Here is a 25405-nt window from a genome sequence, read left to right as displayed (position 1 = left end):
TGACACACATTAGCTTTCTCTCCGGTCTCTCCTGTCCCCTCTATCTAAGGAGGGTTACAAGCATGCCTTCCACGCTTTCCCAGGTCTAAGGACAGGGTCTAAGTGCTTTGAGAATGGCCCCTGAGCAGTGAAAAGGCTTGAGTGCGCAGGGAAGTTTCCCCAATATGGGATCTTATGCATATAAACAGAGTTAATCATCAGCAGCATAAACAGCATGGGCCATTAGACAGTGTGGTGTTTTGTTTTTTTTAACACTTTTAACCTCACACACCCCAAAAGCAGCACTTGGGCACACTGAGTGAGTGTGGGTTGTATATTTTGATTGATCCCGTGGTGATCCCTCCAGGAGCCGTAGACTTAAGCCTCTGTGGAGCAATGTGCTACTTAAGAAAGAAATGCTTTCGAGTGCTGGGGCTCTGAGTTTTCCAGCGTGTTTAGAAAACAGCTGTCCCAACTAGGCAGCTGCAGGTGAATGAGAGCAGGTGTGCTTGAGAGTGCAGAGGTGTCCACTCCTGTGGTGTGTGCATTGGTGAGTGGGAGTGAGCAGGAAGCCTGAGGCAGAGAGGGAGTGGGTGTGTGTCTGCACGTGGAATACAACTATTTCATTCAGAAGAAAAAGGCACTAGACGGTGTTGGTCCATTTGGCTGCTGCCGCCTCTTGCACATCTTTGTTCCAGAGACTCTAGTCTTTGCAAAGTCAGTGCTTACATTTTTGCAATACCTGAGGCCTTCTTTCTTGCCTCTGACATCCAGTAAGTGTTTGCCAGCAAAAACAAAAACAAATTAAAAAAAAAATCTCCAAACCTCCTAGAAACCATTCAACCAACCAACTAACTAACCAACCAACCAAATCATGGGCTCTGGAGAAGTATATGATATGATTTCAAACTTTCTTCCCTTCCCCTTCAAAAAAACATAGAGTGAGGCTCCTCATGATTTAAATTAATTTTCATCCTTCCTATGAATGCAATTCAAGTAGAAAAGTGTTTGTTAGTTGGAATCTATCTCCAAGTAATCCAGTTACTATAGACAATACAGGACTGGTTCTGTGTTCAAACATGCTGAAATTGGCTGATGGCTACATGGTTTATTCTATAGTACTATTTGCTCTACTTTTATATGCCTTCGAAATTTTCCATAACAAAAAAGGTATGCCATATTGTTTGGCTAATAAAATGTTACAAAAAGATGATTGTTAAACAGGTTTTTAAAAAGGGGAAGTAGAGCTAGCCGAGGGTGAACCAGACAGCTTTGGGCACAATGATGGCGAGGATCTGAGTCAAAGACAGACAGGACCTGAGTGCATCCCACTGGGCACCTCATCAGTCGCACTCAATGATTAAACCAACTTTGATGACCTCTTACGGGATCTTTCATCTCCAAAGATCATGAGTTAAAGATGAAAATGTTCTGTTGTGCATTTCTTTTCTGGTTCACCTGGTCTAGTGACAGCAAAAGGACCAATGTGACCATTCACTCAGGAGACAGTGAGTCAGCACAACTGTGTGCCAGGCTCTGAGAACGTGGCTATCAGATGGGGAGCTCAGAGTCTAGTGCAAGAGACCAGCATGCTAAGAAGCAACCACAAGGCAATAGGCTCAGGTCCTTGGGCCAGGGTTCTTGGACCATTGTGCTGAAGGACCACATGGGGCGCAGGGTGGGGGGTGACTGGTAGTGCCTGGGAAAGCTGGAGCAGGATCACCAGAGAAGCTACTCTTGAGTAACCAAGTAGCGATGGTAGGTAGAACTCTCCAGGTGGTAGTGAGTGCTGAGATATTGCAATACGAGGTCTGCCCTCTCGCCCATCATTAGAAGCATACTCCTCTCCACTCGGCCGAATCCTCTCTCCTCATTGCTTTTCCAATCGCCCTGCTATGCTTTAAGACCCAGTCCAGGCCCTGGCCGTTTGGCTCAGTGGTAGAGCGTCGGCCTGGCGTGTGGAAGTCTCAGGTTCGATTCCTGGCCAGGGCACACAGAAGAAGTGCCCATCTGCTTCTCCACCCCTTCCCCCTCTCCTTTCTTTCTGTCTCTCTCTTCCTCTCCCGCAGCCAAGGCTCCATTGGAGCAAAGATGGCCCGGGCACTGGGGATGGCTCCATGGCCCCTGCCTCAGGCACTAGAGTGGCTCTGGTCGCGACAGAGCGACGCCTCAGAGGGGCAGAGCATCGCCCCCTGGTGGGCATGCCGGGTGGATCCCGGTCGGGCGCATGCGGGAGTCTGTCTGACTGCCTCCCTGTTTCCAGCTTCAGAAAAATACAAAAAAAAAAAAAGACCCAGTCCAAATGTCTTCAGAGAGCTGAGTGGATCAAAGTGTGGGCAGGGTACAGAGCAAGGAGGGGGCATTTCCTCCTCTCTAGCAATTACTTCCTCAGTGCCAGCCTCTCTGAGCTTGGTCTTCATGGCTTTTCTGTAGGAACCCCATGGTCTGGCTGTGCTTGGGGGCCACCTGCCTGAAGATAACAACTCCACAAAAACTCTCTTATTTATTGAACTGGGTTTTCATCTGTTAACTGCAGGGGGGTATGGAAGGAGCCTGTGGGTCTAGGAGCTCCCTCACCTCCCATCAGGTGCAGAGATCCTCGTTCATATTGCTCTGGTAGGGATGGAAGAACAGACATTATTTTCCTAATTTTTAGAAGTGACAAACCTTTGTCACCTCAGATCCAGAGAGGTAAGGTGCCATGCTCAAGATAGGAGCGGAATCGCTGGGCTAGTGAAACCAGCATCCAGTAGGACGCAGGAGGAGTGTCAGGACACAGAGGGCAAGGACCAGAGGCACCTGAGCATGCCCAGTTTCTTGTCTTCCCTACAGTAAAGAGGTCACTCCCTGACTCCACATAATAAGGAGTGCTGAGCAGTCCACTCTCCCATTTCTTACTGTCATGAAAGAAAGTTAAATGCTCTGTGTGTGTGGTATGGTCACAATCAAGGATTGCCGGGACTTGGACCTCACCTCTCCATCCAGCCTCCAGGCTCATCGCCTCTACTTCCCATCAGACACTCTAGCCAATCCCTGTTGCCTGCCAGTCCCCAAATACATCCTGTGACTTTGCATTTTGATTTCCAACCCGGATATCTTTTCCCTCTTCCTTTACCAGCCCGAACCTTAACCTCCTCCAAGCCCTACCTCCCATGTCACCTGTCCCTTCCTACAGCTCATCTCGCGTGGCTGGGCTCCCATAGCCTTCATTCACCACAGGCTGCCTGCCCTGCCATCGCCATCGACCCCCTTTCCTTCTTTCTAGTAGACATGAACGAGCTCAAGGGATCTTGTTCCCCATGTTCAGTTCACCTTTTATTACTCACCATGCCTGGCAGTTGTAGGGCTTCCAAAAGGTAATGTAATTAATGAAATCCAAACCCATTAGGTATTTGAATACTTTCATGGATCTACTCAAAAAGCCTTTTTTTTTTCCTTTAACCAACATTTCCCTCTTTCTTCTAAGGTGGGTGCTATGAACTGAATTGTATTCTCCAAAAATCCAGGTGTTGAAACCTTAACCCGTCAACATGATGGTATTAATATTTAGAGATGGGGTTTTGGGGAACTAACTGGGTTTAGATGAGGTCTCATGGTTGGAGCCCTCATGATGGGACTTGTGTCCTTATAAAGAGAGACACCAGAGAGCTGACTAGCTCTCTCTCTCTCTTTCTGCCATGTAAGGGCACAGTAAGAGGGTGGCCACCTGCAAACCAGGAAGAGAGTTCTCACCAGAACTCAACTATGCAGGCACCGTGATCTTGGACTTCTATCTTCCAGAACTGAAAGAAATAAATTTCTGTTGTTTAAGTCACCCCGTATGGCAGCCAAGGAGACTAATACAATGGGGAGGGCGGATCAATGAAACTTATGTTTCTAACCATCTTAGTAGCTGGCACATCACCCCTCTCCCTCAATTATTTTTTCAACACACTGAGCACTTATAGTGAGTCTGTTACTGGTTCTGGTATGGGGAGCAGTCAGTGTTTCTCCCCTCAAGGAGCTTACTTTCTCGATGTCAGAGGCAGAAACCTGAAGATACCAGATAGGCTAGAATTGAGGGATAGTCATCAATAGTCTTTGGGAGTGTCAAGGTCCTGCAAACCAAGAAGGACTGAAGGACCACTGCAGACTGCAGGAGACCAGGAAGAAATAACAAAATGCAATGCGGGCCCCTGTAACAACAACAACAACTACAGCAACAACAAAAGGATGTTAATGAGGAAACTGGTAAAGCTTAAACGGTACCTTTTGTTTGGTTGTGGTGGTGTAGCATGATTGCCTGGTTCCGACAGCTGGATAATGAATACGTATAATGTTAACATGGGGAGAGACTCAGTGAGGAGTATATGGAACCTACTGTTTTCGCAACTTTTCTATAAGTCCAGAAGTAGCTGAAAATAAAATGTTAAGAAGAAGAAACCTGAACATAATCCTCAATTCCTCTCTTCTTTTCCCTTCACCCTTTCTCTACCGTAGGCGTTTTCCAATCAACATGTTCTTCCATTTTTTCTTCCTTCTGAAACCTCTCTCCAGTCCAGCCACTGCCCTGGATCTAAATGGCGACCATCTCAGTCCAAGCTGCCCTCATTTCTCTCCTGGATTACTAAACCTCTACTTTGACTCCCAGCTTTCACTCTTACTGTCTAGATTCTTTCCCCTACAGAATTATAGAGTAACCCTTCACTCTAACTGGCTTCTTAAAATCGTTTTCAGTTCCTCCGTGGATCTGCTTCTTTCAGGACCATGCCCAGCTCCTTGCCTTATTTTACAAGGCCTTTCACGAGACTCCGGACTTGTTAATTGCCTGTCCTCACTCCCACATTCTGCTGCATCTTCCCTAGAGATAGAATCTTCTTTCAAGTTCAAAAGAACCATGCTCTCTTTTACCCTCGCCTGTGGACCCCATTCCCTCTGTTAGCAAGCTCTCTGCCCCCTCACACATGCCTTTTGTGTCTCATTCCATTAACTTCTCCCATCCTTCAGAAGTCCCTGACCCTGTGTATGGGTCGGGCATTGCTCCGGTAAGTTTGTGTGTGTCCCTACACTCATCCTGGTGACCACAGCACTCACCCACTGCATTGTCATCACTCCTGTGTTCCCCTCTAGACTACCGCCCCTGAAATGGCAGATGTCTTGTCTACTCAGTGTGGTTGCTCCCAGCACCTTGCACAGAGGCCGACACACAGAGGACACTCAACAGATTTTTGCTGAATGAAGGAAGCAACATCTCTAAGCACTTACATGTACAAAAACTACCGTAGCTCCTAACTATATGTATTTATTGGGATGTTGAGTGCTAGAGAATCAGAAGACCTTACTTTGATGGTGTGTATGTCTATTTGTGTGTGTGTGTGTGGGGGGAGGGTAAAATCAGTTTTAAATGTTACTTAACATAGGATGACCAACCATTCCAGTTTTCCCAAGGGCTGACAAATTTTCCATGATGTGGGATGTCCAGTGCTATAACTGAAACAGTCCCAGACAATCTTAGACCGTTGCTCACCCCACAGGAACGCTCCAACTAGCTACAGTGTAGACTGTTAAACACAGGACAAACCCCCTTCCACCGCCCGATACTCAGTGTCTGCTTACTGTAAGTTGGGAAGCACTGTTGATTGGCTGATAGGTGCTTGTTTTCACACTTTAGGAGAGAGCAGCCATCAGAGCTTACCAGACTGCTAGAATCAAGGAGGTGTGATCTCTGAGATCTTACACAGGGCAGGAGGGAGGGCTTAAGACATTAGATTTTTAGCATGGAGCTTCTCAGACTTTAATGGACATACAAGCCACCTGGAGTCCTTGTTGAACTGCAGGGTCTGCAACGGAGCCTAAAGTTCTGCATTTCTACAGGTACCCAGGTCAATGCTGCTGCTTCTGGTCCCTAGATCACACTGAGTGGCAAGAGGCTCAGTGGCTCTCATCCCTAGCTGGCATATTAGAATTATCTAGGGGCATGCAAGAGTTGCCCAACCACAAACCCAAACCAATGAAGTCAGTCTGTAAGGGTGGGATCAGGAATTGGTATTTTTAACTCTCCTCATGCAAGTCCAACGTGCAGACAGGGTTGTGAATCCCGGGAGGGGAAGGGGAGAGAAACCCCGCTTGATGGTAAGGGCTGATTGATTGGTCCAGATGGGCTAGGCTGTGCTGTCAAGAGATTTATTGGAAATGCAATCAGAAACCTAAAAGAGGAACTTATTTTGGTAAGCGTAGAGGCAAGGTTCTCTTTTTAAAATAAAAAATCAGGACGTAATGATTTGTATTCTTTGGCCATTTAGTAGGGAATCAAAAACATCTCTTGACCCCTCTGGGTGATGGAACCCAGTGTGCATCTCTGGAGAGAAAAAGGAGCCCCTGCTCTGGAAGAATCTCAAAGGAGAGAGAGAGCAGGGGTCTCGAAACCAGCAAACCCATTTCACAGACCGAACCACCCAGGCTGGTCTCCAGTTATTCAGAATGTCTCTTAGTTCCTTGTTTATTGGTGCTTCCTAGCAACTCTCCCAAACATTTCCCATTCTCAGCAAGCGTCAACCTCCCTCTCAGCAATGGCCCTGCCTCCTACTTCACTGAGAAAATTGGGGCCTGCCACTCACATTCCATCATCTCCCCCGTCCACCTGCCATTGCTTCCTCTTCACTTCCGCAAATGTCTGTCTTTCCCTGGTCCCTCCCTCCCCCTTCTATCTGCCTCCTTCCCACACTGATCACACAGCAGCTCGTTGTCCTGGCTTACCCTAGCATCTTCCCCCTCCACAGGGACTGCACTTCATCCACAGCCACGGCCCCTGCATCCGCACACCTCCCTCTCAGGCATTTCCCGTGGTTTCTTCTTCCCCAGCTCTCCTCTGCATCCGGGCATGCTCAGGTCTTCCACACCCCTGGAAGGTGCAGTGCTCTGTCCTCCTTCTCCCCATGCCCAGCACACATCCACCAATGGCTGAAAATAGTGCTTGGGAGGCCCCTGATGACCTTTTTTAAAAACAAGTGGTATTTTAGCCCTGGCCGGCTAGCTCAGCAGTACAGTGTCGGCCGGGTATGTGGAAGTCCCAGGTTTGATTCCCGGCCAGGGCACACAGGAGAAGCGCCCATCTGCTTCTCCACCCCTCCCCCTCTCCTTACTCTCTGTCTCTCTTCCCCTCCCGCAGCCAAGGCTCCATTGGAGCAAAGTTGGCCCGGGTGCTGAGGATGGCTCCATGGCCTCTGCCTCAGGTGCTAGAGTGGCTCCGTTTCTACAGAGCGATGCCCCAGAGGGGCAGAGCATTGTCCCCTGGTGGGCATGCCGGGTGGATCCTGGTCGGGCTCATGCAGGAGTCTGCTCTGCCTCCCCACTTCTCACTTCAGAAAAAACAACAACAAAAAAAACAAAAAAAAATATGGTATTTAGAAGCCCTCCCTTTAAAAATTGTTTCTTTTCATTGAATTTGTTGGGGTGACACTGGTCAATAAAATTATGTGGAGTTCGGGTGTACAATCCTGTAATGCATCATCATATATTGTATTAGAAACCCTCCCTTCCTGATTTCTCTGCAACTGAGACACTCTTGAGTCCCCCCCCCCCCCCTTGCGTGCATCCTTTCCCTTCGGTTCTGTTCCTGCGGGTGTCATGTGCAGTGAATACGGACACTGGCTGCTTGACATCCATTCCATCTGCTTCTGGTGAGGCCTTTCTAAACTTCGGGCCATTCCTCGTTGGGGTCGTGAAATCAACTGCATGATTGAGCTGCAACCAGCACTCTCTTTCTCCACCTCCTGCCCTACCGTGAAATAGGCCAGAATAGAATAGGAAAAAGATTTGAGTACGTCCCATGTCCAAAGAGTAAGTATTGTGAAATGTATGTTTTTGCTACAGATTGGTAAAATAAAATAAAAAAAGTTGAGAAGCTTCTGTTCTATGGGAGTTTGCCTTTCTGTACTGCCCAACTGGGAAGTGAAAAAAACACTTCCCATACTTCTGCCACATTCCTAAAATCACAGTAAGGCTGTCTTCTGAAAACCCAGTCCTGCTCCCCAACTCCCTATATTAATAATGATTACTCTGGCGTTCCTCTCCCCCTCCTGGGCCCTTTGTGACTTCTCCCTCTTGTTCCATTCATACCTAATTAGTTGCTAGGTCCCACTCTGAGGATTCTATCATTCATCTGTCCTTACACTTCGCCTTGCTTCATTTGCTGATTTTACTATTCAGACTCAGACTATTATAATAGCCTTCTAACTATGCTCCCAATCCCCAGTCGGTGACACTCCCGACCTGTCATTTATAAGCTATATGACCTTAGGGATGTTGTTTGACATTTCTGACCTTCAATATCATTACCTGCAAAGTGGAAATAGTTAATACTTTTCTCGCAGAGCTGTTTTCAGGATTAGTTGAAAGATATATAAAGAATATATATAGCCCTGGTCACTGGCGCAGTGGATAGAGCATCTGCCAAGGTGCCAAGGTTTGCCAAGGTTGCCAGTTCAAGCCCAGGGTCTCCAGCTCAGTGCTGGGGTCACTGATCCTGGGTTTGCTGGCTTGATCCTGGGCTCACGGGCTCGATCCTGAGGCCCCTGGTTCGGGTGCTGCCTGACCCCTGAGGTCACTTATGAGAAGCAATCAATGGCACAACTAAGTGGAACAATGAGTTGATTCTTCTCTCCCTCTCTATCCTTCTTTTTCTCTCCTCCCCTCTCTCAAGCAAACAAAGAGTATATCTATAAAGCTAAGTAAAGGATATATAGAGAGAGAGGCTGGCGTAAATTGGGAACTCTGATTTAGCTCCTAACCTTCATCAGACCAAACCTTTTAAGGTCCCTTATTGCCTAAATGAATAAAGTATTTCTTTTTTTTTTTTTTTTTTCATTTTTCTGAAGCTGGAAACAGGGAGAGACAGTCAGACAGACTCCCGCATGCGCCCGACCGGGATCCACCTGGCACGCCCACCAGGGGCGACGCTCTGCCCATCAGGGGACGATGATCTGCCCATCCTGGGCGTCGCCATATTGCGACCAGAGCCACTCTAGCGCCTGAGGCAGAGGCCACAGAGCCATCCCCAGCACCCGGGCCATCTTTGCTCCAATGGAGCCTTGGCTGCGGGGAGGGGAAGAGAGAGACAGAGAGGAAAGCGCGGCGGAGGGGTGGAGAAGCAAATGGGCGCTTCTCCTGTGTGCCCTGGCTGGGAATCGAACCCGGGTCCTCCGCACACTAGGCCGACGCTCTACCGCTGAGCCAACCGGCCAGGGCCATGAATAAAGTATTTCAACGTTGGTCCTAGTGCCCTATGGGTCCTTCAACTTGGCCACAGCCTGCCATTTGGGCTTTCACCTTCCACAAGTCCCTGTCCTGGATTGGGAACAACTCGCCGTTCCTTCCCCAGATGCGCTCGTTCCTGTCTCTGCTCTTTCCTGGCTGGCCCTTTCCTGTTATCACTGTCATTACAACACCATCTTGCAGAAGGTGGTCACAAGAGCCCGCTTACCAGGTGATCACAAGAGCCCACCAGAGACCTGTGGAAGCAGAGTGTTCAAGCCCAGATGCAGCAGACATCTTCACGGGCGGGTGTACCGTCGCATATGGTAACCAGCATGTACCTGGAACCCAGTGCAGAGAAGAAAGTGGCATGTGGCCCTTTTCGGCGGGCATACAGAAAATAAACCCTCAGTGTACCTCCACTCTCTTTGCAGGGTCCGGACTGCCCCACCCTGACCCAAATTTACCCATTTGTCAGGCTGGAATAAACTCCTGGAGCTCTCTAGAACACCCACCCCATTCTCACTTCTAGAGAGATTCACGTCTCCTTCCTCACAACTCCACAGGCATCCTAGACCAGTCATGGCCACCCCAGCTCCCCTGCTGGTCCATCTGCAGGTCTGCCCTTAGTGCCAGTCCATCCATCAACAGGACAGGCGCCAATGGGAGCATCAGAACACTGTTGCATCCAAAGGGGTCTTTTCTCCTCTCGGAGATGGGCAGTTTGGGGTTCCACTGGCCATCCTGTCTTGTACCAGACAGGTACCCTTGTGGGCTCCTGCACCCCACGGAACACTCATCTTCAGTTTTTCTTATCTGTCAACTGGAGGGAGCAGCATTGTGGGTGGCTGTGAGGATGAACTGTAGTTTAACCTGTAAAGCCCAGCAAGTTTCTGGTGTCCCAAGGCTAGAGGGCTCAAAACGGGGGCTCCCAGGGATTGTGTGGGCAAAGATACGCTTTTTTGACCTGAGCTGGGGATACAATTTAATTTTAATCAAAAGAACACACAGGCCCTGGCCGGTTGGCTCAGTGGTAGAGCGTCCGCCTGGCGTGCAGGGGACCCGGATTTGATTCCCAGCCAGGGCACATAGGAGAAGCGCCCATTTGCTTCTCCACCCCTTTCCTCCTTCCTCTCTGTCTCTCTCTTCCCCTCCCGTAGCCAAGGCTCCATTGGAACAAAGATGGCCCGGGCGCTGGGGATGGCTCCTTGGCCTCTGCCCCAGGCGCTAGAGTGGCTCTGGTCTCGGCAGAGCGACACCCCGGAGGGGCAGAGCATCGCCCCCTGGTGGGCAGAGCGTAGCCCCTGGTGGGCGTGCCGGGTGGATCCCGGTCGGGCACATGCGGGAGTCTGTCTGACTGTCTCTCCCCGTTTCCAGCTTCAGAAAAATACAAAAAACAAACAAACAAACAAACAAACAAAAAAAACCAACAACACACACACATACTCCAGAATGCACTGCTGAAAGATTGGAAATCCAGAATCTTTGGGCCCCTTCCTCCCAAGAGACAATTATGAGCTGTTGCCTCTAACTATGGGCTGCTTGCTCAAGTTCCTCCCCAGGCTTCTAATGGGATCCTCTGTGTGTGCGGTTGATATTCAATATTGCTGTAATATTGCAATTCCTGTGTCGACTGCTGAGCAGCTGTTGTCTGGGGCTCCACTCCCTGGCTTCCCCAGGCCCTCCCTTGGGACCCCACCTCTCTGACCTTACTGAAACCTAGCAACGGGAGTGGCGCTCTGGGACCCTTCTCAGGCTAGAGGGCAGCTCCGTGGTCGGTGTCCATGCAGGTATAGTTCTTAAATGTTCTGAACCACACTGATGCCCACATGTGCTGGAGTTGTGCCCGTGTTCACCTCTGATTCCCCAGCACTAGGAGCAGGGCTTGGTAGAGAGTAGGTGTTGTTTGTTGATTGACAGACTGACTCAGCCTTATGCTCTCAAAAATGTTAGTTTCCTCTCCTTCCCCACACCCTCCCCTTCTTTTGAGGCTAAGAGGAAACTGGCTCACCCTGAATCCTGTCCTTACACTCAACTCTCCCTCCACCCTTCACTTCACACCCAGTCACCAGGGTGGGGTGGGGTCTGGCCTGTCCCTGGGTCCTCAGCAGAGCACAGGCCCCTTCCAGAAGCCAGGAGCCAGTGGCCGAGAAATACAGATGGTGCCTTCTGCCTTGTGAGCAGCCAAAATGTAGTCATGCAGGAGAGACTGTGAGTGTAATCAAAACCATTTCATTTCTCAGACAATAGAAACAAACAGAACAGCACTCTCAGTCAGGGCCAGGGAGGACCAGCAGGGAGCCGGCAGACTGGAGGAGCTGCGAAATGGTGTAAATTAATGACGACCATCCTCCCGCTTCTCCCGGCCTGCCTGCCTGCCTGCCTGGCATGGCTCTGGGACTGCTGCCCTGGGCCTCCGGGCACTTGGCGGGCCTGACACTTGGGGAGGCCCAAAACTTGGAGATTTGATAGCAGAAGAAAGGTCATTAGTTCTTTGAGGGGCTGAGTGACTCAGGGAAGAATAAAGGGGAGGGAGAGGGAACAGACACCTGGGAAGCCTGGAGAGAAACATGCAAATATCCAATTTGAGAAACCTGAGGCCTGAATGCAGTCCTCACCTGCTCCTGGCTGGCGACCTTGGGCAAGTTGCCTCACCTCTCTGGGCCTCAGTTTTCGCATCATGGAGTAGACTGGGACTCAATGCTTCTGCGTTTCTGCCAGAAATATGCTGCTCGCAAAAATGAGGAGATATTTCAAAATGAATATGAAGCGATAAAATATCCCCTCATTTTTGTGAGCGGTGTATTTGGTGGGCCCCCACCCAGGACTTCTTTATGCACACCGCTGCCCGTTTCCTCTGCTGAAATTGTTTGGATTCTATATCCCTCTCCCACAGCCAGGAACTCCACCTGAGGGCCAACAGTAACTCCTTCCCCCTGTTTGACTGTGGGGTCCTCGGAGCAAGGCGGGTGCTTAGTCTGTGCTGAAATGAAGGGATGAGGGACGGACAGGGGTCAGCCGTGGGGACCCGGGAAGGCTAAGGCTAAGGCTGGCTGAGGCAGCAGCCACGTGCGCTGCTCACAAAGGAAGGTGAGGAGAATTAGCTGCAATCACGGCTGTGACCGGATCCGGTGGGGTTCCTTACATTCGCGGTCGCTGCAGGCTGGGAGGGCCCCTCCACCTCTCTCTCCCCCAAAGACAGTCAGGGTGAAGGCGGGGAGGGCATCGCGTGTCCGCTCCTGCTTGAAACGGAACTGCCAGCCCTTCAAAACACTTTGGGGTTTCATATTCATGTGTCACCCTGGATTAAAACAAACAAGGCAGATGGGAAAACTCGCCCCCCACCCCAGCCCACCCAGAGGCCCCTCATTTGGGCCGTGAAAACGAAGCCTGGTTCCCCGAGCCCAGGCTGTAAAACCCATCTGGCTTCGCGATGCTTGGGGAGCCAGCGCCCGAGCAGCAGCCCCACCCTCTCCACTTCCTGTTTCCTTTGTTTGGGGCGCGGGGTGTGAGGTGCGGGAAGCAGGGAGGCAGCTCTGGCTGGAAATTCGGCTTCTCCATCCAGGCCGCCGGGGGCGGGGGTGGGGGAGGGGCGCAGGGGGCGGAGCCGGCGAGCCAGGTGCTGCAGGATTTAAGTTGTTTCCCAATCATCCCAGCAGGAGCCCAGAGAGACGGTGGAAATTAAATGCACAATTCCCTTGGGGCTCCGTGGTCTCCTGTCATCCCCACAGAGTCCTGGGTGATAATGGAGTCCCCTGGAGGGTGTCCTTTGGATCCTTCGTGATGCCTGCTTTGTACTTGAGAGACCCCAGTAAAACGCAACACCCAGTCCCAGCCAGTGCCTGCCCCGCAGTAAGCAAATGCATGAATGAATAAGCAGATGGGTGAATGGCCGTAAGGGCAGGTAAGGATTTGAAAGGACTGTAATACTAGCAGACTCTCCTGTCCGTGCCACTTCCACTGCTGCCCAGGAAAGGCACCTCTCTGCTAAGCAGCTAAGAGAGAAAAGTGTGTGTTGAAGGAGAAGGGGGTTGTTGTGTACGAAAGAATGAATGGATTTTGTGTTTTGACATATTTACTAAGAAACGTGGAAACTGTTTAGCACCTGTTAATTAGAGTCAGAGCAACCGGAAGTCCCTGCCACGTGCAAATGCCAAGGGAGCAGGAGCTGGGAGGGTGGCGGGACTTTCTGAAGGGGGTCATGGCTTTTCCCAGTGGAGAACTGAAGACCAGAGAGAGGAGGACCGCGTGGAGATGAAGAACTGAGGCCCGTGCTGAGGGGGCCGGGTCCTGTAACCCTGTGCACCTTGGATTTCTGGCAATCTTCTTGTCTGTTAGAAGCCAAGCACTTTCTCCTCTCACAGATGTCGGCATGATGGGGCTCCCGCTGAGGGGCACCTGGGAGGGGTCTTGGTGACCAGGTCTGTCTTCTGTAACTATAGCTCAGAAATCACAATATTGAAGGTTGAAGAGTAGTCCAAGGTCATGCGGGTGTTCTACCTTTGGGTTTAAACCTCTCTTCTCTTGAGACTCTCTTGATCTCCTTCTTCTCTGTTCTCCAACCAAGGAACAGCAAACTGGTTAGGAATATAGGTCTCAGACTATCTGAGCCCACTTTTTCCTTCCCCCATTTGCTTGCTGTGTCTTTATCAAAGTTACTCTATGTGCCTCAGCTTCTTTTACTGTTACTGGACAGATAAGGTAATATTTTGCTCACCCTGTTAAAGATGGCCGCTGCCCACTTGGGGCAGCTGATTGCCTTCTTGCTTGGGGAAGGGGCGTGGTTATGCCAATATGTGTTGGGGGAGGGCTTTCGGCCAAAAGGTTTTAAAAGGTGGAGCTAGGAGACCATTTTGGAAGAGAGTGATCGCGTTCTTGTAGAGAGGAAGAGCCAATGGTGTAGCAGGGCAGGGAAGCCACGTGGAGGAGGCAGCCAAAGTGGCGGAATGAAGGAAGGAGAAGTCAGTTCATGGAGGAGAAGGAGATGGGGAACAGAGGTGAATAAGACTGGTGAGGTGGAAGCTTTTGATTCTAGGAAAACTCAGATGAGTCAGTAGCTTTGTGAGCGCTGAACGAGTGGGTTTTGGAGCCCAGTGTGTTTGTTTTTACTGGCTTGCTGAGTGTGAGTCTCTAGAATAAAAGAAAATGGACCACCAGTTTTTGGCTCTGTTGATTCCTTATCATCTGTCCGAATCAAATGCAAACCTGCGTTAGCCAGGCAGCTGTGATGGTGGCTGCAGGTACTGGCCATACAACTGTGAATGGGAGATAAAAATAGCACCCACTTTATGGGTTGTTGTGAGGATTAAATTGATGATCCATTTAAAGATTCATTTAGTAGCTGCTCAATGGATGTGGACTACCTCATCCTCCCAGAGTTGGGAGTTCAAGAGCTGTAAGTGTCCTAGCTCAGTGATGATTAGCTATGTGACAACAGGGATGAGGGCCTGTTCAGGAAAAGCAGAGCCCACGCCTGGCAGTTCATGGGGGAAGTAGCTATGCAGGTATTGGTGGAGCTGTCAACCCAAACAGGAGATGTTGAGGTAGAACAGCAAAGCCATAGAGCAAGGCGGTATCATCCATAAGCTGGAGACACGGAGGGAGGAGGCAGGTGGCTGCCGCCCGGGAATCCAGGCTTCCTGGGATCTGGGACCACGTGGAAGGCTTAGGGGCAGGGTGAGCAGAAAGGGCTGGAACTAAAGGAGGTCCCACAGCTACTGCTGACGTTGCTACTTGAAGCTGGGAGAGAATGAGAAACTACCCTGGCGTTGCCCTAATCCCCACACTCCAACCTCCCACATGGCTGAACCAGGTGGCAATGGAACCCGGGAAGCATAATTTCTAGGGGTCAGTGTCCTGTGACATAAAGCAGAACAGGGCAAGGCAAGGAGTGACCCACACAGGGATCTGAGGCACCACCCTCTAAAATTTGAGTGTTCTCAACTGCTTAAGAAAAAGTGGAGAGAAGATGCCTCATGATTGCCTTGGTGAGAGTGTTGTGAGGTTGATAAGAGATAAGGTGCCTGGTTATAGTAAGTATTCCATAACTGGGCTCATGCTGTTCTTCCTGTCAGGGTCCAACTCCTGCCTCACCTCTTCCAAAGTCACCACTGACCTCTGTGATCTTATTCCACCTTGCTCATACTTTTAGTGGAGCATTTATCACATTGCACTACCGTTGGGATCAAATATTTGTCTCCTCCTACTACTTCCCCTGCTCCTGAGTGCCTGTCACTCAACATTACTGGGTGAAAGCTCTGTAGGTCAACATACAACATGTAGCTGTGCCTCGCCTGTGGTGGCACAGTGCATAAAGAATTGACCTGGTGCTCACTTTGGCAGCACATATACTAAAATTGGAACGATACAGAGAAGATTAGCATGGCCCATGCGCAAGGATGACACGCAAATTCGTGAAGCGTTCCATATTTTCTGTTTGACTACCTCCCTGTTTCCAACTTCAGAAAAATACAAAAAAAAAAAAAAGAATTGACCTGGAATGCTGAGGTCACTGGTTCGAAACCCTGGGCTCGCCTGGTCAAGGCACATAGGAGAAGCAAGTACTATGAGATTTTGCTTCCTGCACCCCCCCCTTCTTTATCCTTTCTATAAAACAAACAAACAAAAAAATCAATAAATCCTAAAAAAAATGTAACTATTCAATACAGTTGCCAAGCAATGCCAGAGTTCATGAGCTATAGATTCCTAGTAGTGAGTCCCTAACAGACTTAGTGGAGGTAAAGGGCAAGACCAGGAGGAAGAGGTGTGAAGGTCAAGGGGAATGAGAAGTATAAAGGTTTGGGGCTTATTCAAGGTCACACTCATAGTGAGGATTGTCAGATCTCCTGGCTTCTGAGATAGTGGGTGAATAAAAGCTTTTTTCCCCTCTTTATTAAAGAAACACATATTCAGTGTGGAAAATTTAGAAAATTCAGATAAGCAAAAAGAAGAAAATAAAAATTAACCATCATGGCTACCCCAAAAATAACCACAGTAAATATTTTGGAATTTATCCACTCATTCATATACATATGACTACAGTAGGGTCAGTGTGTTTCATACCTTTTTTTTTTTTTTTTTTTTTTTTTTACAGAGTCAGAGAAAGGGATAGACAGACAGGAATGGAGAGATGAGAAGCATCAATCATTAGTTTTTCGTTGCGCATTGCAACACCTTAGTTGTTCATTGATTGATTTCTCATATGTGCCTTGACTGCGGGCCTTCAGCAGACCGAGTAACTCCTTGCTCGAGCCAGCGACCTTGGGTCCAAGCTAGTGAGCTTTTGCTCAAACCAGATGAGCCCACGCTCAAGCTGGCGACCTCAGGGTCTCGAACCTGGGTCCTCGGCATTCCAGTCCGATGCTCTATCCACTGCGCCACCGCCTGGTCAGGCCATACCTATTTTTTAAAACATAATTTTTGACAACTTTCTAAATCATTAAATATGATTTTACAACACAAATTCTAAAGCTTTATAACAGTTCATAGTACACTTTCACTGACTTATTTAACTAACCTAGCTAGTACTGAAATGTTTAGCTTGTGCTTAATATTTTACTGCATTAGTAAGTTTTATTATGAAATCTGTGTAGCCTAATATTTTTGTACATTGTCATTATTTCTTTAGGACAGTATTTTTAGAAGATATTTAATATGTATAGTTCACAACTTTTAACCAGAATCGCAAAATTGCTTTCTTTAAAAAATTATTTGCATTCCCTATTTGCCATATATATAATATATACTAGAAAGCCCGGCGGTCATATGAAATGACCGCTGTTCTAGATATTATAATTGTAATTAAAATGATTTGTGCAAAGGTGTCTGCTAATTCAAACTGAATTACCCAGGGCAGGCGGCGAGGACACCCCTTTGCTTACTGCCCCACGGGGTTTCCCCCTTCTACTTGCTTAATTGCTTAAAGTAGAGTGCAATGAAGGAAACCACTGGCGGTACATTTCTTAAGAGCCACGGCTAGCTCAATAAATAAAGGTGATTTAAATAATAAAATGTTAATTCACATGTCAAAGATCTCTTTGTACACAACATTTCTTGTGTAGATCTTTCCATCATTTTTAAGCTCGCCTTGCAGAGGACCATCAATTATTTTTAATTTTACGTCCGTTCTTTCACAAACTCTTGAACAGGCAACATAAAGTTGACCGTGTCCAAATGCAGGCTCAGGTAAAAAAATGCCAACACGCTTAAGCGTTTGGCCCTGAGACTTATTGATGGTCATAGCAAAGGCAAGTTTTACAGGAAATTGTCTACGTCTCAGTTGAAACGGCAACCCTGTTTGAGATGGAGCCAAATCAATTCTTGGAATGACATGTATTTCACCTTTAGAGGAGCCAAAGACTTAGCTATTATGACATTATTTTTCAATTGGAGAACCTCTAGTCTTGTACCATTGCAAAGACCCCTTCTGGTGTTAAGATTTCTTAACAGCATAATAATTGCTCCAATCTTTAACCTCAATTTGTGAGGTGGCATGCCAGAAGGTGGGACTATTTGAATGCCGTGGCAACTTCACCCCATTGGCTAGTACAGTTACGCAAGCAACCAATAAGCTATCGGCGACAAACAGACACTTAAGCCGCATATAATAAAGATATATATATATATATATATATATATATATATATATATATAATGGTTCTAGGTAAACTTACCAACACTGAGTTGCTATTTTATGAAAATCAATTAATCAAATGACCAATTCACCAAATGGCTAATAAGGAAGACAGAGATAGATAGATAGATAGATAGACAGATAGGGCAAGCCAAAGCCAATTCTCCAAATGACCAATTAACAGCATAAATAATTTATCAAATCTACTGCTTAACATTGTAAAGAAATTTCTATTGCATGGGGAAGGTATTCACATAGCTTTTGGAGGTCACCCTCAAGTGTGAGCAGACCCGTTGTTATTTTGTCCTTATTGCAGGAGTTTAAGAATTAACTCAATTTATTGAAAAGATGGGGTTTGGTGTGTGAGTAGCTTTAATAATCAAAAAGTATACTTCTTCATGAGAAACCACCATGTTGGCATTTTAAACAGGCATCTTTCAGTTTTTACCAATTTCTTTTGAATTCTCCCACGTTTTCTGCTGCCCCACTTTTAACATTTTTTATGAGTTTTTCAGCTAATTTCTCAACAGTCCCTTTGCTTTACTTCTTGCAATTAGTAAACAAAATTTAGTATGTGAAGGGGGTACCATCACTTCTAAATTTCTTTCTTAGTTTAAAACTGTCCAGCATTTTTAGGATTAGTAGGCAGTTGAGTTTTTTACCCTTTCTCAGTAATGTCATATTGATGGCTAGTGTCCACCCAATTTGAGGCACTCATCATCCTGCTCGTGACTCTCTTCTAGAACCCTGTGTTCTTTTTCTGCTGCAATGCTCTTCCGGGCCAAGTCTTCTGCAAACTTCTATGAAGTTTTCATATCCCCATTACTCCTGTTTGGAAACTAAAATGTCAAGATTTCACATGAGATGGGACTATTTCCTCGTATTTCTTTAGTAAGCTGCTGAATATCATTTTCATTTCTTCAATTATGTGTATTTTTAGCACTCACTTGCTAATTCCCCAAATTGTATCAGCCTTAATGCATGTACAGCAGTTAAGTTTTTTAATTTCAACATTTCTTCCGTGATAGGACTGTCTTGGATACTTTTGCACATCATTTTCTGTTTATCCGATCTTGACTCATGTGGGGCATTCTTTCATCGGCTCCTCAAATGGCGTATCGTTAAATTTGAATGTCTGGAATTAATTGATGTGATTGTTTCTGCCTTTTTTCTTGTCTAACCCATCTTCTGGAGTTTCTAAGATTTGGGGCCAATTAACATTTGTCTTCTTTATTAGTTATTTCATAGTTATGGCTAATATGATCATAGATTTTGTGATTCTATTCCATTATTGCTATCTCTAATGCTTTGAACAGTTTTGTCCTGAATCATACATTATATAAATTTTCTTTAAATTGCTTCCAAGATGATGATGTTATTTTTCCAACATATAAATCATACGTCATTACCAGAAATAGCACCTAGCTATCTGAACAGTGGGGAGCAGTCCTGAAGTTTCCATCTCCATACCAATCCTCACAGTACTTCAGATCCACAGGTACCTTTTGGGGTGAATTTGGTCAATTTGCTGACTTGCTGAACTAACTGGCTATTTAGCAAATCTGCTGTTTTAGCAGAACCTTTCCTGATGAAACGGCATGCTGCCTTGTGGAAGCCCCATCTCCTTGCATCCTTGTCCCAACCTTAGTTTTCTATTGCAACAAACTAAGTACATAGTAGCCATAAACAGCACCAGTTAACTGTCTTACAGTTTTGTTTTGTTTTTTAATTTTAATTTTTTATTTATTTTTTACAGAGACAGAGAGTGAGTCAGAGAGAGGGATAGACAGACAGGAACGAAGAGAGACGAGAAGCATCAATCATTAGTTTTTCATTGCGCGTTGCAACACCTTAGTTGTTCATTGATTGCTTTCTCATATGTGCCTTGACCATGGGCCTTCAGCAGACCGAGTAACCCCTTGCTGGAGCCAGCGATCTTGGGTTCAAGCTGGTGGGCTTTTTGCTCAAACCAGATGAGCCCGCGCTCAAGCTGGTGACCTCGGGGTCTCGAACCCGGGTCCTCTGCATCCCAGTCCGACACTCTATCCACTGCGCCACCGCCTGGTCAGGCTGTCTTACAGTTTGCAGAGTCACCGGACTAGAATCAGTATGTTGGCACATTATGCCCCTTTTTGGAGGCCTCAAGGAAGAATTCATTGCTGTTCATTCAGGTTGCTGGCAGAATTTCTTGAGATCATAGGATGGAAGTCCTTGTTTTCTTGCTGGCTATCAACGGAGGGCGTTCTCAGCCCAGAGGCCACCACATTCCTTGTCTCACGAACCCCTTTTCCACCTTCAGAGCCAGCAACATCAGTCAGTCTTTCCCAAGCTGAGTGCCTGATCCACTCTTCGGCCTTCTTCCACTTTTAAGGGCTTATGTGATTAGATCTGATCCATCTGGATGACCTAGGATAATCTCTCTAACTTGAGGTCAGCTGATTAGGAACCTTAATGACATTTGTCATGTAATATATTCACAGACTCTGATTTAGGATATGAATATCTTTGGGGGGACCGTATTCTACCGATCATGCCAACATTAGATATTGTGAAAAAAGCAAATCACTTTGGATGGGCATACTGTAGCCCTAAATTGAGAAGAGTGTGGTAGGGGACCCAGCAATTGCTTTGGCACTGTTACAAAATCATTTGTTAGACTAGGAACTTTGACGACTCTTAACCACCATCTTAGTTTAGGCGACTATAGCACGGGACCACAGACTGGCAGCTTATACACAACAGGAGTCCATGTCTCATTGTTCTGGAGGCTGAGAGGCGAGATGGGGTGCCAGCACGGTGAGAGTCTGGTGAGAACCTTCTTTCGGGTTGCAGACCATCTGCTCTTTGTATCCTCACAGGGCAGAAAGAGGACAGGAGAGCCCCCTGGGGCACTCGCTCTATTCAGGAGGCTCCATCCCCCTGACCTAATTACCTCCCAAGGTCCCATCTCCTAATATCATTACATTGGGGGTTAGGATGTCAACATATGAGTATGGGGGTGGACATCAACATTCAGTCCATTGCAACCACTTCTGGCTGTTTTAGTTATTTTTATTATCAATGTCAATTCTGCAAATATTCAAAACCCCATAAACATCACTGTTTCTGTTTTGTGCAGTCAGTATTTAGTCTTACTTATCCACATATTTATTCTATGAGTTGTTCCTCATTTCTTCCTGCATAAACAACTCATAAACTATGGGTGACAGACAGACCCATCCAATAAGATGTAAACAAGGGTTCTAATGGCCCCTGGAACCAAAGCTGGGACAGAGCAGGAGAAACAGTTGAACAGAACCGGACGACCTGGTTCTACCAGCTGTGTTGTAGGAACAACTCGTGTAATACATCTGAGTCGCCGTTTCTCCACCTCTTAAAAACTAGGTTGCATGCCTGCCTGTTCTACAGGTATATTCAGTGTTGAATGAGATAGGACATGTGAAACCACTGCGTAAATTCTAAAGCAGAGATTGTAAACTGACCCACAGGCTGTATGCTGACAGTGGGCATTTTTTTCCTTTTTGGCCTAGAGTGTGCTTCCTTTTCCTTTTTTTTTTTAACCAAGCCAATGTTTTTTAAAAATTGTATTTCACAAAATACAGATTTTTGCCTTTCCCTCTGGGGAAAAAGAAGAGATCTGGCAACTAGATCAGCCTGCACACACGTGACCGATGGCTGGAGCGGAGTAGAGCTCACTCTGCCGGAACTCCGTCTCCTCCGGGTCACGCCCTCCCGTTCCCAGCATGTGCGCATGGGCCGACAGGCTGCCCAGTTTACACGTCTCTGCTTACCACTTCTCCGTCTGGGGTCCTTGCTCAATCATTTGATCAATATCAGTTGTTATTACTCATCTAAAAGTCAGAAACACACAGGCACAGAGATCTCTAGAGCTGAGGGTTGCTAAGTGCTGAAACAGGTGATGAGGGAGGCTGCAGGAACCCTTTCCCTGGAAACCTAAAAATAAAACAGATTCAGGCACAGCTCTCCTGGATGCCGGGTAGGGCAAAATGACTACACTAGGTTCCTTCCAAGTTTTTCTTTTCTTTTCTTTCTTTTTTTTTTAATCTGAAGCTGGAAACGGGGAGAGATAATCAGACAGACGCCCGCATGCACCCGACCAGGATCCACCCGGCACGCCCACCAGGGGCGATGCTCTGCCCACCAGGGGGCAATGCTCTGCCCATCGGGGGCGTCGCTCCGTTGCGACCAGAGCCACTCCAGCACCTGGGGCAGAAGCCAAGGAGCCATCCCCAGCGCCCGGGCCATCTTTGCTCCAATGGAGCCTCGGCTGCGGGAGGGGAAGAGAGAGACAGAGAGGAAAGAGAGGGGGAGGGGTGGAGAAGCAGATGGGCACTTCTCCTGTGTGCCCTGGCCGGGAATCGAACCTGGGACTTCTGCACGCCAGGCCGACGCTCTACCACTGAGCCAACCGGCCAGGGCCTCCTTCCAAGTTTTAACCTGAGCTGGGGGTGGGGAGGAGCTATTTTAGAATCCGTATGTTGGAGGCAGAAAGGGTGGAGATCTTTCATAGATAAGTTATATATTGCAATATAATTCAACACTTGGGAAACAAAAGACATTTCACAACCGAGACGACAGAAAAAGTATGTCAACTGTATTTTACAGGTGTTTGTAAAAACGTACCTCCATTTCTAACAGCACGAAGTAAAAACAAAATTTAAACACAGAGGCAGGGGGTAAATTACAAGTCTGACCTATATCAGGCACCGACACTCTACAAAGTACCTCACATGGATTCATTGAATGATTTTATCACAATAATACCTTTTAAGGTTGGTACTGTTATCATTTCCATTTTCCAGGTGTTGAAACTGGAGCTCAGGGTGATGACATAATCTACCAAGGTCTCCAGCTGGTACCTGGAAGAACCAAATGTTGAAGTCCAGGTTGAAGGACTCCAATGTCCAGACTCTCGTCCATTCTACTCTACATTCTTCTAATGATCTATTCATCTGGGTGGTTGCAAAAAAGGGGAAGGGGAATTATTATAACTTTGAGCAGGCAAAAGTGATATAAATGTATCTTACTGGAGTACCCTTTTAAACATACATTGATGAACACATTTTGCTTATTTATGTAGTTTTAGGTACACTCATGCAGAAAATTCAAGCCACTCAGAGTGATCATCGGATTCTTATAGGCAGGGTGGTCAAATTCCATACAAGCTTGAAAGGGTCCTTCAAAGTCTCAGTAAGTCCTTCTCATAGAAAATTACAACTTCCTTGGTCTTAATAATGAAGAGCTTTGTTTTTTGAGAGGACCTCTTGTGACAAGATATTTGAAACCAGCAGTTCTTAATTTGAGCATCCGATGCTCAAATCTAAATGTTAATCCCCTCCACAGAATCAGTGCGCATGGGCACAGATGTGGAAATACTACAGTTTCAGGAGGTTAAGAGAGCCCCTGAAGCTGATTCATAGACTCCAGATCAAAACCCTTTGCTCTAAGCCAGGATGGGGCCTGATTCCAGGGATCCCAAACCCGCTGACCATTCCAATGATTCCAAGCGCCTCATCCCCAGTCACCAGTCATCTGGTTTCTGTTTTCTTGTCTCCTAATCACTTCATGCCCATTGCTTGCTTTCTGCTTGCCTCCTGGTAAGTTGGTCCTGGGAAATAAACCCCAGGAAGTTTGTTTGTTCTCATTTCCATTTCTCCCCTGGGACTTCTCTCGCCACCTTCAGTAATTTATGTTTATTTACCAGGACTCACACACACACACACACCCCCTCTGAATAGGCATCATTGTGCGCACACTTTGAATCATCTAGTCCTCTCGCAGCTCTCTCAGTTACAGAGGCTGTATAACAGGTCTGCTCACAGGTCTACCATGGACGGCTGTGACAGCTGTCACTGGACAAGGGTACCTGGTTTGAGTGGGGGAGCTGGTCACTGGGGTGTAGCCCGTGCTTTACTCCTCAAGCCAGGTGCTCCGGCCCCAGGCTTTGGCCTCCTTCTCTAGCTCAAACCCATGAAGTGGATGGCATTGTGGCAGTCCTGCCCGATGAGCAGGGTTGCCCAGGAGTCCAGGAGACAGATGAGAGGATAAAATACTGATGTCCCTGTCCTGGTTTTGTATCACCTGTCACTCCATCTTTTCTTTCTCCTCAACGAATAAAACTTTCAGTGTTCCCAGGACTGCGTTGTCTTGGAAGAATGAGAGCAGAGGGATCCATTTCCCGCACCGCCCCGTCTCCATTTCACGGGGATTCAGGTTTCCACTATGGCACATTGGGAGGGAGAGAGGATGGGAATGGCTGGGTAATCCCATTTGTGCCTGCTCTCCTTTTGGCCTACTCACTTCCTAGCCCTCACTCATATCTTGGCTCGAGCATCCCTTCTTACACGCTTTCATAGTTCCACACAGCTCCTTTGTATTGGACTTACCACCTTCACAATTTAATATTTACTTTGGCTGTTGCCAAATAGTCAATGATACATATCATTGAATATGTATATTATTGAGCATATGTGTCCCTCAGAAAATCTTAAGCTTCATGATAGTGGGAAGCATTCTATTAGTATTTATCATTCTATTTCTATTGCTTGGAACATGGTAGGTGTTTCATTAAATATATGTGTTGGTTGGATGGATGGATGGATGGATGGGCGGTTGTTAGTAGTCTGTGGGAAGCCTTAAAGTTTCTATGAGGAGTTAAAGCCCTTCTATGAACAGTAGGGGGCCTATTTCCTAGGTTAAATGACTCTTGTCTCACACCAACCTTCTGTGTTTGAACTATGTATACATATTACAGTGCTGGTATTCCAGCATAATCATTCCTCTCCAGTCTTACATAACTTCAGAGAAGTTTTTCAAAATCTTACATAAAGGAAAAGGCTACATAATATATCTTTATCTGCTCTGGGAGGCTATTTAGTGGTGGTGGTTTTAAAACATGGGCTTTGGAATCAAAGCAAACTAGGTTTCAAACCTGGGTTGTCCATTTGCTGGCTGTGTGATTTTGAACAAATTGTTTAATGTCTCTTAGTCTCGGTTACTTCAATCTGTAGGCTGTGGATAATAATATCTTCTTCATATGATTAATTAAGCTGTATGAAATGTTTATCAGAGAATTTGAACTATAGGTGCTCAGTCAGTAGTGTTTTTCTTAAGAGTACTGGATGCTCATAAGAGAGTGGAGAATTAAGTACCCATAGGAACCGGGCCGAAAAAAAGTTAATATGTGACACTCGCCTTTCCTACTTATTTCCCAGAAAACAGAAAAGGAAAAATATCTTCACAGCTGGTAAAATTTAAGATTTGTTTACTGTTGAGTCCTTTGTGCTCTCTGAATCCTCCTTTGTGCCTTTCCATGGTCTAGGTTGTAAGTAGATTTTTCACCCACCCTTTGACACCACCCAGAACACTGGAGAGATGAGGAACTTAACCAAGGCATTGTCAGCTCATATGCTCATATGGGCTTTCAGATTGGTCAAGTAGCTAGGCAACCAGCTTGTTGTAGTTCCCAAAAGGCCAATAAGAGGTCTAGAGACGCTTTGCTCAACATCACCCTCTCTACAGGCATGGCTACTTTGAATATCA

At 47.0% G+C, this 25405-nt stretch overlaps 1 protein-coding gene and 1 non-coding gene across 2 annotated transcripts in view; both read left to right on the top strand.

Annotated features, from left to right (window-relative positions):
• Positions 1-25405, top strand: part of MARCHF4 (membrane associated ring-CH-type finger 4) — a 109864-nt gene that overhangs the window by 14889 nt on the left and 69570 nt on the right. The window lies entirely within an intron of this gene.
• LOC136379189 (U6 spliceosomal RNA) lies at positions 15537-15643 on the top strand. Its single transcript, XR_010746686.1, has one exon. It is a non-coding gene; the product is annotated as a U6 spliceosomal RNA (small nuclear RNA).

This window comes from Saccopteryx leptura, chromosome 7, assembly GCF_036850995.1.
Source record: "Saccopteryx leptura isolate mSacLep1 chromosome 7, mSacLep1_pri_phased_curated, whole genome shotgun sequence".
Classification (NCBI taxonomy): Eukaryota; Metazoa; Chordata; class Mammalia; order Chiroptera; family Emballonuridae; genus Saccopteryx; species Saccopteryx leptura.
Note: the sequence above shows the minus strand (reverse complement) of the source record. Positions and strands in the feature narration are given on the sequence as shown.